The sequence below is a fragment of the Cherax quadricarinatus genome, chromosome 99 (genome assembly GCF_038502225.1).
Source record: "Cherax quadricarinatus isolate ZL_2023a chromosome 99, ASM3850222v1, whole genome shotgun sequence".
Taxonomy (NCBI): Eukaryota; Metazoa; Arthropoda; class Malacostraca; order Decapoda; family Parastacidae; genus Cherax; species Cherax quadricarinatus.
This window is the reverse complement of record NC_091390.1, coordinates 9,230,644-9,248,216: the sequence shown is the minus strand read 5'-3', so window position 1 is coordinate 9,248,216 and position 17,573 is coordinate 9,230,644. Positions and strand designations below refer to the sequence as shown.

The following is a 17,573-nucleotide window of genomic DNA, read 5'->3' as shown; positions in this document are numbered from 1 at the left end:
GGATAGGGGGGCAATGTAGCAGATGTTGCAGGTGTATGGTGTAGGAGGTAAGTTACTGAAAGCAGTGAAGAGTTTTTATGAGGATAGTGAGGCTCAAGTTAGAGTATGTAGGAAAGAGGGAGATTATTTCCAGTAAAAGTAGGCCTTAGACAAAGATGTGTGATGTCACCGTGGTTGTTTAATATATTTATAGATGGGGTTGTAAGAGAAGTAAATGTGAGGGTCTTGGCAAGAGGCATGGAGTTAAAAGATAAAGAATCACACATAAAGTGGGAGTTGTCACAGTTGCTCTTTGCTGATGACACTGTGCTCTTGGGAGATTCTGAAGAGAAGTTGCAGAGGTTGGTGGATGAATTTGGTAGGGTATGCAAAAGAACAAAATTAAATGTGAATACAGGAAAGAGTAAGGTTTTGAGGATAACAAAAAGATTAGGTGATGAAAGATTGGATATCAGATTGGAGGGGGAGAGTATGGAGGAGGTGAATGTATTTAGATATTTGAGAGTGGACGTGTCAGTGGATGGGTCAATGAAAGATGAGGTGAATCATAGAACTGATGAGGAGAAAAGGGTGAGTGGTGCACTTAGGAGTCTGTGGAGACAAAGAACTTTGTCCTTGGAGGCAAAGAGGGGAATGTATGAGGGTACAGTTTTACCAATGCTCTTATATGGGCGTGAATAATGGGTGATGAATGTTGCAGCGAGGAGAAGGCTGGAGGCAGTGGAGATGACATGTCTGAGGGCAATGTGTGGTGTGAATATAATGCAGAGAATTCGTAGTTTGGAAGTTAGGAGGAGGTGCCGGATTACCAAAACTGTTGTCCAGAGGGCTGAAGAAGGGTTGTTGAGGTGGTTCAGACATGTAGAGAGAATGGAGAGAAACAGAATGACTTCAAGAGTGTATCAGTCTGTAGTGGAAGGAAGGCGGGGTAGTGGTTGGCCTAGGAAAGGTTGGAGGGAGGGGTAAAGGAGGTTTTGTGTGCGAGGGGCTTGGACTTCCAGCCAGCATAAGTGAGTGTGTTTGATGGGAGTGAATGGAGACAAATGGTTTTTAATACTTGATGTGCTGTTGGAGTGTGAGTAAAGTTACATTTATGAAGGGATTCAGGGAAACCAGCAGGCCGGACTTGAGTCCTGGAGATGGGAAGTACAGTGCCTGCACTCTGAAGGAGGGGTGTTAATGTTGCAATTTAAAAACTGTAGTGTAAAGCACCCTTCTGGCAAGACAGTGATGGAGTGAATGATGGTGAAAGTTTTTCTTTTTTGGGCCACCCTGCCTTGGTGGGAATCAGCCAGTGTGTTAATAATAAAAAAAAAAAACTTTACAAAGAAATAAGCTTACCTATCTATCTACAAGCACGAACACAATATACTGAAAAGAAAACAATTCTTTTTATTATCACATGATGTACAAAAGAAAACCGTCACATTTACATTTTTAACCCTTTGAGGGTCCATGCTGTAGTTGTACAGCTTTGAAGCCAGGGTCCATATCCTAATTCTATGTGATGAGCTCAGCTCACTCAGATAAGCTGTCGGCAGTAAATTTGGGCCTAGATATGAGAGTGGGTCAAGGCAGTAAGTGTGCACCACATAAAGCAAACCCTTCAGCATACAGTGCATAGGAGAAAAAAAATTGTGACCATGTACAGTGGACCCTCGGTTATCAGCTTTAATCCATTCCAGAAGCCCAGCCTAAAAAAAAAATGGCCAAAAACTGAAATAATATTTCCCATAAGAATTAATAGAAATACAATTAATCTGTTCCAGACAAAAATATTCACAAAAAAAAAAAATAATTTTTTTAACAATTACAGTGGACCCTCAGGTAACAGCATTCAACCGTCCCAGAGAACTTGCCTTTAACCGATTTTGACATTAGCTGATTTAATTTTCCCCATAAGACATAATGGAAATCCAATTAATCCATTTCAAAAATCCAAAAGTATTAACAAAAAATATTTTTTTAAAGATTAAACAGAGATAAACATACAGAAAACAATGACAAACAAATATAAAGCACTAATAAAATGGATAAATGAACATATAACATCTTACTTACCTTTATTGACTCTTGTTCGTGTATAGAAAACAGGAACAAGCCAAGTCGCTCACTGGTAAACAATGACACACTGGCTGGGAAGGGAGGCCGAGGCGGCTAGAGCCGTGAGTACGCGTCCAGGATGAACGACGATTAGCGAGTCAACTGACCATTTGTGAGCCATTGTTTGGAGACTAAAATAATGCGACGATTTCCGAAAAGGATGACTATCGAGCCCGACTATTATCGAGGAACCACTGTAATAATAATAATAAAATGTAACAGTAAAAATAATAATAAGATGTTGTCATTTTTAGACATTTTTCATATTTTTTTTCATATTTTTGTTTCAAGTGCTTTAAAATACAAATTGGTAACCCTCTGGGTGACAGTAGGTACTGCTAGACTACAGCTGTCTCAGTACCAACCAAGGGTCAGAAGAAAGAGAAGGTGTGCCGCTATGTCCGCAGCAGACCCTTGGCATGCGGAATTTTGTCTTATACAGTGGACCCCCGCCTTACAATGGCATCGCGTTATGTTAAATCTACCATACGATACATTTCAACGCAAAAATTTTGCCTCGCCTCACGCGATTCATCCGGGATGCGTCCCATATGTGGCTTCAGCTGCCCCATGCATCCCAGTGTTTACAAGCCAGCCAGTGCAATCGCATCCACGCATACGTTCGGTACATTTTGTATTATCAGTGTTCTTAGCGACTGTACCTGCAAAATAAGTCACCATAGGCCCCAAGAAAGCTTCTAGTGCCAACCATGCAGAAAAAAGAATGAAAATTACCATGGAAATGAAGAAAGAGATAATTGCTAAGTATGAAAGTGGAGTGTGTCTCGGAGCTGGCCAGGTTGTATACCAAATCCCAATCAACCATCGCTACTATCATGGCCAACAAAACAGCAATCAAGGAAGCTGTTCTTGCAAAAGGTGCAAGTTTGTTTTTGAAACAGAGATTGCAAGTGATAGAAGATGTTGAGAGACTGTTATTGGTGTGGATAAACAAAAAACAGATAGCAGGAGATACCATCTCTCAAGCGATCATATGCGAAAAGGCAAGGAAGTTTCACGACGATTTAATTAGAAAAATGCCTGCAACTAGTGGTGATGTGAGTGAATTTACGGCCAGCAAAAGGTTGGTTTGAGAGATTTAAGAATCGTAGTGGCATACATAGTGTAATAAGGCATGGTGAGGCTGCCAGTTCAGACCAAAAAGCGGCTGAAAAATATGTGAAGGAATTCAAGGATTACATAGACAGTGAAGAATTGAAACCAGAACAAGTGTTTAATTGCGACAAAACAGGCCTGTTTTGGAAGAAAATGCCAAGCAGGACCTATATTACTCAGGAGGAAAAGGTACTCCCAGGACATAAGCCTATGAAAGACAGGCTTGCTCTGTTGATGTGTGCTAATGCTAGTGGTGATTGTAAAATGAAGCCTTTATTGGTGTATCCCTCTGAAGCTCCCAGAGCGTTCAGGCAAAACAATGTCGTCAAGGCTAATTTGTGTGTGATGTGGAGGGCAAACAGTAAGGCATGGGTCAATAGCGACCTTTTCTATGACTGGTTACACCATGCATTTGCCCCCACTGTGAAAAATTACCTAATGGAAAAGAAATTGGACCTTAAGTGCCTCCTGGTATTAGACAATGCTCCTGGTCATCCTTCAGACTTGGCAGAGCGACTTTCTAGGGACATGAGCTTCAAAAAGGTCAAGTTTTTGTCTCCTAATACCACTCCTCTCCTGCAGCCTATGGACTAGCAGGTCATTTCAAAATTCAAAAAACTCTACACAAAAGTTATGTTTCAAAAGTGCTTTGAAGTGACCTAAGACACTCAATTGACTCTAAGAGAGTTTTGGAAAGATGAATTTAGCATCCTCAATTGTGTAAACCTTATAGGTAAGGCTTGGGAGGGAGTGACTAAGAGGATCTTGAGCTCTGCTTGGAAGAAACTGTGGCCACAATGTGTAGAAGAAAGGGATATTGAAGGGTTTGGGGCTAACCCTCAGAAGCCTATGCAAGTTGTGGAATCTATTGTGGCATTGGGGAAGTCCTTGGGGTTGGAGGTTAGTGGGAAGGATGTAGAAGAGTTGGTGGAGGAGGACAATGAAGAATTAACCACTGAAGAGCTGCAAGAACATCTTCAACAGCAAGAGGCCAGACCTGAGAAAACTGCTTCATAGTAGTGGAGAGAGAAATTGAGGAAGTTGCCCAATTAAAAGATTAAAGAAATGTGTGCAAAGTGGGTTGAATTGCAAACCTTTGAGGGTGAAAATCACCCTAACACAGCTACTGCAAGCCATGCTGGCGACTATTACAATGACAATGTTATGGCCCATTTTAGGAAAGTCTTAAAGGAATGGGAGGTGCAGGCCTCTATGGACAGATATGTTGTGTGACAGAGGTCCAGTGACTCTCAAGCTGGTCCTAGTGACATTAAAAGAAGAAGGGAAGTAACCCCGGAAAAGGACTTGATACCTCAAGTCCTAATGGAAGGGGATTCCCCTTCTAAACAATAACAACTTGCACACTCCCCTCTTCCCATCCCATCAATCATTACCAGATCTTCAATAAAGGTAAGTGTCATGTATTGTATTCTTAGTGCATGTCTTCTTAACTTTGTGTGTATTAAAATTAATATTTCATGAGGTAAATTTTTTTTTTCATACTTTGTGGTGTCTTGCACAGATTAATTTGATTTCCATTATTTCTTATGGGGAAAATTAATTCGGCTAACAATAATTTCGTCTTACGATGAGCTCTCATGAACAGATTAATATCATAAGGCGGGGGTCCACTGTATTGTACAAATTTCTCACACAGTGCTTCGCCCAAAGAGACAGTATTCACACACAGTCAGAAAGAAGTGATTAGAAACTATGAAAAAAGCTAGAGAAACGAAGAAGGTAGCAGCATAGAGTGAGGCAGGTGGGCCAGCCACCACCACTGTGGTTGTCGCCAATACCATCACGACTGTGGCCACAGTGATCATGTCTTCACCTATATATACATTTGTCTTGATCACGCTTGTGGTTACATGTGACAACCTCATCACTACTCAAAGATAAACACAAGCTAGATGTGGGGTTATGGACTGGGAAGATAATAGAATGGGAGAGTAAACATATACAGATACAAATGAATGCACAATGGAACCTCTACTTACGAGTTCAGCCACATGCTAGTTTTTCCAGATACGAGCAGCTGCTCGGTCAATTTTTTGCCTCCAGACACGAGTAAAATTTCCAGATGTGAGCAGGCCTCAAGGGAGGTTAATTGACACTGGTAAGGGGGCTCTTGCTCTTGATCAAGGAATTGGATCTCAGTTGTTTGTTGGACTATCTTATTGAAACTTGGGCAATGTATCATGAAAAGATGCTTCTTAACTCTGCAAACTAGCAAATCCAGTTGCAAGCAAGGTCAGGGAACAGATTAAACTTGTAAGTAGAGGTTCCACTATATTAATAATTTATAAAAAAAAAACTACCTGTATAACAAGCATTGCCCTAGAAAAAGCTAAAAAGCTCAGAGCAAAGAGACTGAATAGTCCCTGGCTAACACCAAGCATCTTCAAATCCATTTACACAAAGCACTAATATGAAAAACAGTACAGAATGGGGCAAATAACTAGAGACCAGTCTAAACATTACTCGTCAGCCCCTATCAGCCTGATAAGAAGGTCAAAAAAATTGTACTGTGAAAACAGATTACAAAACATCAAAGGTGATATGAAAAAGACCTGGAAAACCCTATCTGAAATTCTGGGAACTATAAAGATACCCAAAATAAAACAATAAAATTAACAAAATCAGATGAACCCCTACTCCCACCAACTGAAACAGCAAACAGACTCAATGTTTTCTTCTCCACCATAGGAAAGAACCTAGGAAGCAAAATCCCAAGCTCAAACACCCGTCCATCACACTATCACACAGGCAACTACCCGCTTACACTATTCCTAGCTCCAACCAACCCAAGAGAAGCCTCGCTCATCATCAACACCCTTAAAAACAAAGCAGGAGACATAAACAACTTGCCAACTTTTATGTACAAAAAAGCTTCACAAGTACTGTCAACAATTATTGCAACACTCTTTAACATATTCACTGAATCCTCCACTTTCCCAGCAGTTCTCAAAATAGCAAGGGCCACCCTGATCCACAAAGGAGGTGACCAAGCTTACTTTAATAACTATAGACCAATATCTAACTTACCACTGCTCTCTAAAATCTTTGAAAAATTAATTCATAGATGGATCTATTCCTACTTCACCTCAAACAACATACTAAACCCCTGTCAGTTTGGATTCATGAATAATAAAAGCACAAATGATGCTATCATACACATGCTAGAACTAATATATACTGCTCTAGAGAAGAAAGAAGTCCCAATGGGAATTTTCATTGATTTACATAAAGCTTTAGATATAGTCGACCATGAATTGCTGCACACTAAATTAACACACTATGGTGTATGAGGCTACTCCATCAACTACATAAAGTCATACCTGAGGAACAGAAGCCAATATGTGTACACAAATTGTGCAAACTCTTCTACACAACCAATAACAGTAGGAGTCCCACAGATAAATGTTCTTGGACCACTCCTCTTTCTTATCTACATCAATGACCTACCAAATGCATCACAGCTACTCAAACCCATATTATTTGCAGATGATACTACATACTCTAGGTAGTAGGTTGGTAGACAGCAACCGCCCAGGGAGGTACTACCGTCCTGCCAAGTGAGTGTAAAACGAAAGCCTGTAATTGTTTTACATGATGTTAGGATTGCTGGTGTCTTTTGATTCTGTCTCATACACATGCAAGATTTCAGGTACGTCTTGCTACTTCTACTTACACTTAGGTCACACTACACATACATGTGCAAACATATACAGTGGACCCATGCATAACGATCAGCTCCCAACTCGACCAATTATGTAAGTGTATTTTTGTAAGTGCTTTTGTAGGTGTATTTTTGGGGGTCTGAAACGGACTAATCTAATTCACAATATCTCTTATGGGAACAAATTCGGTATATAACGGCACCCAAACAGACTTCTGGATTGAAATAATATCTTTTTGCGGGGGTCCACTATATATACACACCCCTGTGGGTTTTCTTCTATTTTCTTTCTAGTTCTTGTTCTTGTTTATTTCCTCTTATCTCCATGGGGAAGTGGAACAGAATTCTTCCTCCGTAAGCCATGCATGTTGTAAGAGGTAACTAAAATGCCAGGAGCAAGGGGCTAGTAACCCATTCTCCTGTGTAAATTACTAAATTTAAAAAGAGAAACTTGTTTTTCTTTTTGGGCCACTCTGCCTTGGTAGGATACGGCCAGTCTGTTGAAAGAAGAAGAAAAATACTACATACATCTTCTCCCATCCAAACCCAGTTTTACTTTCCAACACTGTCAATGCTGAATTGCAGAAAATATCTACCTGGATGATGACTAATGAACTTACCCTAAATACTAATCAAAACCTATTTCATTCAGTTTGGAACCAGAGCTGCAAATGTTGCCCTTAACATAACACTAAATGGATCATGCATCGCAAGTTTCACAGAGGGAAAATTCCTAGGAACCCACCTTGACAGTAGCCTCAAATTCAAGACACATATACAACAAATTTCCAAGAAAATCTCTAAGACAGTAGGCATACTGTCAAAGATACAGTAATATGTTCCACAATCAGCTCTCCTTGCACTGTATCATTCACTCCTCTTCCCTTATCTCACATATGGAATTTGTGCATGGGGATCAACAACATTAAATCACCTAAGACCACTAATAACCCAGCAAAAGGCTGCAATCAGAATGATAACAGATTCCCACTCCAGATAGTATACTCCACCTACATTCAAAAGTCTAAATCTGCTCACCATAAAGAACATCCATACTTATTCATGTACCTACTATGCTGTTAACTCAGCACAGCCACAACCACCCCTAACCCTTTGAGGGTCGACAGGCCCTCTCCGAAACTCGTTCTCAGGGTCGGCCAAATTTAAAAAAAAAAAAAATTATTTTCTCTTATGAAAAGATAGAGAATCTTTTCCCGATCATAAAGACACCAAAAGTTTGAAATTTGATAGAAAACTTACGGAATTATGCTCTCGCAAAGTTAGCGGTCTCGGCGATGTTTACGCATCGGCGATTTTGCCCACTTTGAGCCCCATTTTCGGCCAATTTCTCTGTACTAGTCGACAAAAAACATGAATATTTCGCTAGAACTCCATTTTTTCTATCGAATGGGTGCAAGAAACCACTCATTTATGAAATTCAACTATCCAGTACAGTGGTCAGAATTTAGCAATTTTGCCAATTTCACACAAATTTCAAAAGATGCCAATTTCCGAATAGGGTCCAGAATAAACAAGAAAGACATTCCTGGCACTAAAATGACATTTCCTCTGGTCATTAGTCACGTCTCAAGGCCCCTCTTATATTCTTTTGCTTTCCACTTTGAACTTTTATTTTCACAAAAAATATAAGATTTACTTTTATGCAGACTACTGCATTAGTGTAAAAAATGGTATAAATATTATTGGTGCACTTGTGAAAGAATATTAGACTCACCAGTTGACGTGTATTGCACGCTTGGCACGATTTGTTTACTTTTGAAGTTTGGTAAAAATCGAACATTTCTGCTACTTTGAGCTCAATTTCAAGGCACCTTTCTTTGTAAAACCAGTCAAAATCATCTCAATTTCTGTAATATGTCTTCCATTCTATAAAATGAGACCAAGAAAACTAGAATACAACAATAAATACCATACGAAAATACACTGCAAAGTCGCTGATTTATTCAAAAAAAATGGTCAAAGTTTTTTTTTTCTCATTATGCACTGTGTGCTGCAGGATTTTTTTTAGACTGTGCACACTGACCACATAGACCCATTCTTTCATATGAAGGCCTACCAGCTTTCTCCCACTAGATTTGAGGCCGCTAGAATTTATGAGTACTAGTACGTCAAAAACCCCTACGCGTAAGACGTACTAGTACGACGAAAACCCTCAAAGGGTTAACCACCCCCACACTCCCACAACATCAACAACCACAACCTGCACAACCACAACCATCTTTCAATATCCAGAACCCACCAGCAGACTGCATCTGGGATTGGCAGCAAGTTGCCAATTTTGCTGCCAGTCCCATGACTTTGATGAAACACAAAGTGGAATATGGCCATCATGTACACTTGGGAACAATGCCACTGAACTGGAATGCTTTCAGTTATTCTTCGATGAACACCTGATGGAAATTATTGTCAGGGAAAGCAACATACTATGAGTACATCATGGCAAATGCAATTCTTTCACCATGGTCACGGCTACACCAGTGGAAGGACACAACAGTGGCAGAGATGTACCTGTTCTTCGCCACAATAATGTTGATGTCACATGTATATAAGTGCACTGTCGCCACATACTGGTCGATGGAACGCCTGATTTCAACCCCAGGTTTTAGTGATATTATACCAGTGAATTGTTTTTTGCTACTGTTACATATGCTACACTTCTCAGACAAAACCAGGCCTAACAGAAGCGACAGGTTATATAAGATCAAGAACGTGTTCATGTACCTGAAACAAAAGTGTTGTATGTATTTTTATCCCTTCATGAAGCTTTTTATTGATGAGTCTTTGAGTTTGTTCAAAGGCAGACTGTCATTCAAGCAGTACATATACCAAGCAAGAGGAAAAGCTTTGGTATAAAGTTATTTGTACTGTGTTGATTGCAAAAGTGATCTGGTTTTGGATATAATTGTGCACACTGGCAGTAATACATTGAGGGATACTAGGAAGTTATTGGGTATCTCTGGTGATGTACTTAGAGCAATAATGGAACCATATCTTGGTAAAGGGTATATATTATATACTGATAACTGGTACACAAGCCCCATACTCAGTGATTTCTTGCAACTGAACATGGTAGACGTGTGTGGCACAGTGCATGATAATCATAAGCATATGCCTAGGTTCGACGCTGGCACTCGCAGAGGTGAGGTGCAGGCCTTTGCTGCCAATAACATCATGGCATTTTGGTGGCATGACAAACATGATGTCACATTGTTGACATCAGTTCACTGAAATGAAATGGCAGACAGTGGCAGGCAGAATAGAGAGACCAATGAACCCATTCTGAAACCTACAGCTGTGATGGACTACAACCTCAATGTGCACTTAGTGGACAAATGTGACATGCAGATTAGGTTTGCTGATTGTGTATGCAAGAGTTATAAGTGGTACATAAAACTTTTTTTCCATCTTCTTTATATTTCCATGCTGAATGCTAATAACATATACAAGTTGAAGACCAACAACAAACCAAAATATGGTGAATTCTGTTTGTCAGTAATCAGACAGTTAATATTCAAGTATCAAGGAGCAACACTTACAATAGACCAGAACACATGAAATTACCAACACATGCCATCTCATCTAAGGCCTGGTAATTACTACCCCATACAACTGCCTCCTACTGCTTTTAAGAAAAGTGCTCAGAAGAGGTGTTTTGTATGTGCACATACCACAAAATGCCCACAAAAATGAAGAGACACTCATTTTATATACCCATGTTTCAAAGAGTTCCACAAGCTGCAGCAGCTCTAGGAAAGTGTTAGTGACTGTACATATGTATATATATTATAGAACAATAGTAATAAACAATGTTTTGTAATGTTGGTTTGTGTAAACAAGTTTTGTAAACAATATAATAATGATAATGTTTGTTCAGTTATTGTGTTGTATACAATGAGTGTATATTTGAACAATGCACCTTGGTCTCACAGGCCACATAAGTAACTTAGAAAAGAAAAATATTGGAAAATACAAGAAACCTTCAAATTGGAATAAATAAAAGAATACCGGGTGAGTGGCATTCGCTGCTGCTGCCATAAGTGGCTCATTTTCTGCCAGCTTTGTGCCTCTATATCTCAGTAAGTATGGATGGCAAAAAAATGTTTTTTAGGCTTAAAACGTTCAGTAAAATAATCCTAACATTTTGGTAAGAAAAAAAAATTTCGAATATTTTTCGACAAAGAATGACAGTTTCAGAAGTGAGCTTGTGGCAGTCAAAGAGTTAACCCTTTGACTGTCACAGGCCCCTTTCTGAAACTGTCATTCTATAGCAATTTTGCCAGCTTTGAGCCCTGTTTTTGGCCAATTCCATTGTTCCAGTTGACCAAACTCATAGCTATTCCTTTAGAATTCCATTTTTTCTATCAGTTGAGTACAAGAAACCACCCAATAAAGTGGTCAGAAATTGGCAATTTGGCCAATTTCAAGCAAATTAAAAAGATGCCAATTTCAAAATAGGGTTCAGAATAAACAATGTAGACATTCTTGGCACTAAAATAACATATCCCTGTTCATTAGTCACATCTATAGGCCCCTTTTATAATACTATTGCTTTCTATTTTGATTTTTTATTCATACAAAAAAATACAAAATTTACTGTTATGCAGACTAATGCATTATTGTAAAAATGGTATAAATAATATCAGTGCACTAGTAAAAGAATATTAGACTCCACAGTTGATGTGTATTGGACATGTGGTGTAATTTGCTTACTCCTGAACACTGGTAAAAATCGAACATTTCTGCTATTTTGAGCTCAATTTCAAGGTTGTTTTCATCATGAAAGCAAGGAAAATCATCTCTATTTCTATAATATGTTTTCCATTTTATCACCTGAGACCATGAAAACGAGAATACAACAATAAATACTATACAAAAACACACCTCAAAGTCGGCATTTTAATCCAAAAAAAAAAATAGTCATTTTTTTTTCTCATTACGCACTGCATGCTGCAGGCTTTTTTTTTATGTGGTGCACACTGACCACACAGACCCATTCTCTCACATGTGGGCCTACCAGCTTTCTCCTGCTTAATTTGAAGCTGCTAGAATTTATGCATATAAATACGTCAGAAACAGTGGTGCGTAAGACGTATATATACAATGTAAACAGTCAAAGGGTTAATTAGCAATTATTTGTTGGCAAGAACCAAGTCAAGTAGATTGTTTCCTCTAGTTGGTTCTGTCAAAAACTGTTTTAAAAAGCAATCCTGAAATGTATGAAGAAAGTCACTAGACTCAAGATTTCCTTCACATTGTTCCAATAAATTTGTCTAAAGTTAAAATCTCCCATTAATACAACATTTTCATATCTAGATGCCTTATGAATTTCGTCCCATAATAGCTCTCCACACTCCCTATCAAGGTTTGGGGGCCTATAAATCACACCCAAAATTAATTTGTCATGACCCTCGAGAAACTGTAGCCAAACAGATTCTGTGTCCGATGTTTCTATGACATACATCACCACTCCACTACCCTTCCTGTTGACCCTATCAGTGTGGAATAGTTTATAACCCTGTATGTTGCATTCAGAAGGCATTTCTCTATCAGGTTGAACCATGTCTCTGTTATAGCAATAATATCTATATTACTTGCACTTACAAGTAATCTTAGCTCATCTATCTTAAGGAAGCTAGTCACTCGTTGCCCTTTATTATCTCAGTATGTTGATCAGTTGCTTTGCCTTTACTAGCAACTTTATTTTGAATATTGTCTTTTAAACATATCCCTGAGGTGTCTGGGTAATACCTGCTGTTTTCAACCCTAATAATGCAGCCTGATTGTTTCACACAAACACCCATACTTCTATAATCTATCAGTTTAAAGTCCTAGACAAGTCATCAATTACCATCTCAATCAAATTGGCAAATGCAACCACTCCAGCCCCAGAGAGATGAACTCCATCCCTTGCACACACATAAAGTTTGCCATAGAATTTGTCCCAATTATCAATTAATGGGACTGCAAGTTCCTTTGCAGTATCTGCCCAGCCAGCAATTTATACCAATTGCCCTAGACATCCATTCATTGCCTACTCCCTTTCTAGGCAAGATGCTACATATGATTAGAATTCCTCCCTTAGACCCTGACTACTTCTATGGCTAACCTATACTTATCCAGCAGCTCCTGTCTCCTGCCCTTCCCAGTGTCATTACCCCGAGCACTGAGACAGATAATGGGCCTGTTCCCATTACCTGACAATATTATCCAACTGCTGACTATGTCGCCAACTCCAGCTCCAGGGAGGCACACCCTCTGTCTGACCCTTCTATCTCTGTTACAAAAAGCACATTCCATATACAGTGGACCCTCAGGTAATGATGCCAACAGATAGTGATAAAATCAGATACTGATGCATTTTTGCATAAAATTATTGGCTCAGCCGACGATGAAAAACTCAGTTAAGGACATTCTTCCTGAACATGTCCACACGGCCTAAGTCCATGTACAAGGTAGTGTGCCATTGTTTACAAGCCAGAGGGCAATTCCATGCATACATGCAATATATTTTGTATTATTCCATTGCTTTTAGTGCTTGTAACTGCTAAATAAGCCACCATGGGCCCAAAGAAAGTTTCTAGTGCCAGCCCTGTGATAAAGAAAGAAACACAATAAAATTCAAGAAAAAACTCGTAGCAAAGTACCAAAGTGGAGGAGGAAGAGAGAGGGGTGAATATGCCTTTTGCAGTGATTCTATGATACATACGATACTAAAGCAGCAGGTATCGATAAAGGCTGTAGTGACAGCCAGTGATAAAGTGTAGAATTAACAGTGTAGCAAGAAAGTTAAGCAAATAAGTGATAGAAAAATGACAAAGTAATTCTCCAATGTTGCTGTAGGTGTATCAGGCCGTTGAACATACACCGGCATGCTACCTATCTTCCATCACTCTAAACCTCTGCCAGCACCTCCTCCATCAAACTAATTATTTATTTATTTTATTTATTTATTTCCTAGGTAGTAGGTTGGTAGACAGCAACCGCCCAGGGAGGTACTACCATCCTGCCAAGTGAGTATTAAACTGAAACCTGTAATTGTTTTACATGATAGTAGGATTGCTGGTGTCTTTTTTCTGTTTCATAAACATGCAAGATTTCAGGTATGTTGTTGCGGCCCCCTACCAAACTAGCGGTTAAATGGTTAACCTGCCGGCTGGCAGTACCACTGGGTACGTCATCAAACCCATTGTGGGGACTGCTGAGCCGGCTTTAGAGCAGTAAGTACCTGAACACCTCACGGTACGCACCGCAGCATTATGTACCTGAACACCTCACGGTACGCATCTAAGCAGTAGGTACCTGAACACCTAATGGTACACATCTACTGGCTTTAGAAGCATTAAGTACCTGAACACCTCAAGGTACACAGCTAAGCAGTAATTACCAGAACACCTTACAGAATAGATCTATTGGCAGTAGAGAGTATTCTCCTGCCCATCTTTTGGTATTCTATTGGCTTCTACTGATTTTAGAAGAGCCGCTCACCGCAGCTCACTGAGTCTGATGGCCTCAGTTACTTGACGGCCGCACTCAGTGAAATTGCAGCATGGTGTTCTGCTAGTAATTCATCGGACCACCTTGAGGTGTGTCAATTGGTCTTGAAGGCGGTAGATAGTACTCACCAGACCATTTTACGGTGTACTTCTACCGGCCTTGGAGAGTGTATTTACAGGACTACCGGTGATGTCTGTGGACTCACCGCCTACGCTGGTCAACCGTGGGCCGGAGTCACCCGATGCTGTTTTAGTGGGACATTACATGAAGAAAAGGTTGGAGTGTTACACTGAACTGGGCTAAGACCGTAGTGTGACACTTAGGGAAGTATGATGGAGTGGAACACTGAGATATGCTACAGGACCGTAGTGGAACACTGAGAAGAAAAGGGTGTCGTGTGACACTGAAGATGGCCTGGTTGTAGTGTACATTGAATAGTGTCATGTGACTGGCCTCAAGGAAGATGCTGTGGGTGATAGTGTGCGACACAGAGACAAGGGTGTCAAGAGTGACACAGTAGAGATATTGTGTATGACGCAGAGAAAAGGGTGTTGTGTGACACGGAGAGTAGGAGTGTCGTATGACACAGAGAAAAGGGTGTCTAGTGGACACAGTTGAGCAGGAGCGTCATTACATGGAAGAAAGGGTGTTAAGTGACACAGTTGAGAAGGAGCGTCACAACACACCACAGATAAGTGTCGTGAGAGACACGGAGCGTCATAAGGAGTTGATTGTAATTTATTATTGTAAATATGTTACGTATAATTTATTATTTTACCATAGATATGTATAGTGACATAGGAGTGTCAAGAGAGTTGTACCCTGTGTAGGGTCACGAATTATTATTTATTATTTTAGTGAAATGCTAATTATAATTTATTAATGTAACCTGTATATATTATCAGATGTTTATTAGTTCAAATACCTCTAGACAAAAAGATTGATTTTTATATAATATTAAAGATTAATTTATTTTAATGTGTATATATGTATCCCGAACTTTTATATTACTAACACCTAATGTAAAAAACAATTTGGTGTTTTTGTAATATATGTCTTGCTACTTCTTCTTACACTTAGGTCACACTACACATACATGTACAAGCATATTTCACATTACAGAGCATATTACACAGCATCACAAGCCAGCACTATCCTAAACACTGCTCAAAGTCTATCAGTTCTTAACTACAACATCAGGTCCTTAAGCAAACACTATGATGACCTCCTGGCACTTCTTGAGTTGCTAAAGACACCCTTCTCCTGCATTATTCTTACTGAGACCTGGCTTAAGCAGGACACAATAGATGTCTACCCACTACCAGGATACACAGCAATCCACAACTGCAGACCATACCAAGTTGGGGGAGGTACTGCAATCTATTACTCTAACCAACTATCTTGTATTAGTACCACTTGCTTTAGTGATGAATATGGGGAATACATTTTTGCTAATTTTACTGTAAAAAACCTTAAGATGCCTATAGCAATAGGTGCCATTTACCGGATACCCCACAAACATCCCACATTTCAGTAAGAATCTAAAGGCACTAATAACAAACAGACAAATGAACAAGCACCACCTTCTCTTAGCTGGAGGCTTTAATATCAACCTTGGCCTACCAGATGATCAGCCTGTAACTGATTTCATCAACAATATGAACAACACACTTCTCATTCCAACAATAACTAAACCAACTAGGATGACTGAGACAAGTGCAACCATAATAGATCACATATGGACCAACATACTAGCCCCCCTTAAATCAGGGATAATCACAGACAGCACTACTGACCACTACCCAACCTTCCTCTTAACAAACATTAGTAAGCCACCACTCAAATAACAACAAAGTTTCATTTAGACTCCATGACGAGGCCTCAATAAGGAATTTCACAGCAGACCTAGAGACTGTTGACTGGCCTACAGATTTCTCCAATGCCAATGGTATTGACGATTGGACAGACATTTTTCAGAACAAAATACTTAGACTATATAACATTGTCCTATAAAAATGAAACAGATCATGAATAAATGGCTCGATTGCCCATGACTAACCAGCAGCATTCTGAAATCCAATTTGAAAAGCAATTTAGACAGGGCTTAATACACAAAGATATTCTTAAACAATATTCATCAGTTCTCACCAAATTAATAAAGAAAGCCAAACAACTATACTACTCCAGCAGATTCACTGACACAAGAGGATATATAAAAAAGACCTGGAAAACACTTTCCCAGGTTCTGGAGACCCACAAACTGAAAAAAACAAGAATATTGTTCTAAGTAAAGCTAATGAAACACCACTACATCCCACTGATACAGCTAACAAGATAAATGACTTCTTCTCAAACATAGGATCTAATCTCGCCAGTAAAATCCAACGTACCAATGCCCGTGCCGGGGACTACCTAGATGGGAATTTTCCAAATTCCTTCTATCTTGTACCAACTGAGCCCACGGAAGTCACCGCAATTATAAAGTCACTCAAAAATAACTCGGGGATTCTGTCTCATGTCCCACCATTATTGTATAAGCAAGCAGCCCATATCCTTTCGCATGCTATTACATTACTTTTTAACAAGTCACTAGAAACTAGCACTTTCCCAACACTACTCAAGACAACAAGAGTTACATCAATACATGAAGATGGTGACCCTACAGATGTAAACAACTATAGGCCAATATCAAACTTACCATTGCTATCCAAAATCTTCAAGAAACTTGTGCACAGAAGACTACAGTGGACCCTCGCATAACGGTATTAATCCGTTCCTGAGAGCTCAATGTTATGTGAAATTATTGTTATGTGAATTAATTTTCCCCATAAGAAATAATGGAAATCAAATTAATCTGTGCAAGACACCCAAAAGTACGAACAAAAAATTTTTTTACCACATGAAATATTAATTTTAACACACACAAACTGAAGAAGACATGCACAGTTACACGACACTTACCTTTATTGAAGATCTGGTGATGATTGATAGGATGGGAGGAGGGGAGAGTGTTGATGGTCTTAGTATTTAGAAGGGGAATCCCCTTCCATTAGGACTTGAGGTGTCAAGTCCTTTTCCGGGGTTACTTCCCTTCTTCTTTTAATGCCACTAGGACCAGCTTGAGAGTCACTGGACCTCTACCGCACAACATATCTGT

General features: G+C 39.5%; 1 protein-coding gene across 13 annotated transcripts in view; it reads right to left on the bottom strand.

The window, feature by feature from the left end:
* LOC128704766 (zinc finger protein 84-like) overlaps positions 1 to 17,573 on the bottom strand; it is a 516,148-nt gene that overhangs the window by 13,532 nt on the left and 485,043 nt on the right. Inside the window, exon 4 of one of the 13 annotated variants that reach the window (XM_070079508.1) lies at positions 1,434 to 1,552. The exons of 11 other annotated variants lie outside the window; for them this stretch is intronic. The gene's annotated coding sequence lies outside the window, so the exon portion shown is untranslated. Of the gene's footprint in view, positions 1 to 1,433; positions 1,553 to 2,061; positions 2,298 to 17,573 lie in introns of all 13 variants that reach the window. One more of the 13 variants, XM_053799909.2, reaches the window with a different exon arrangement.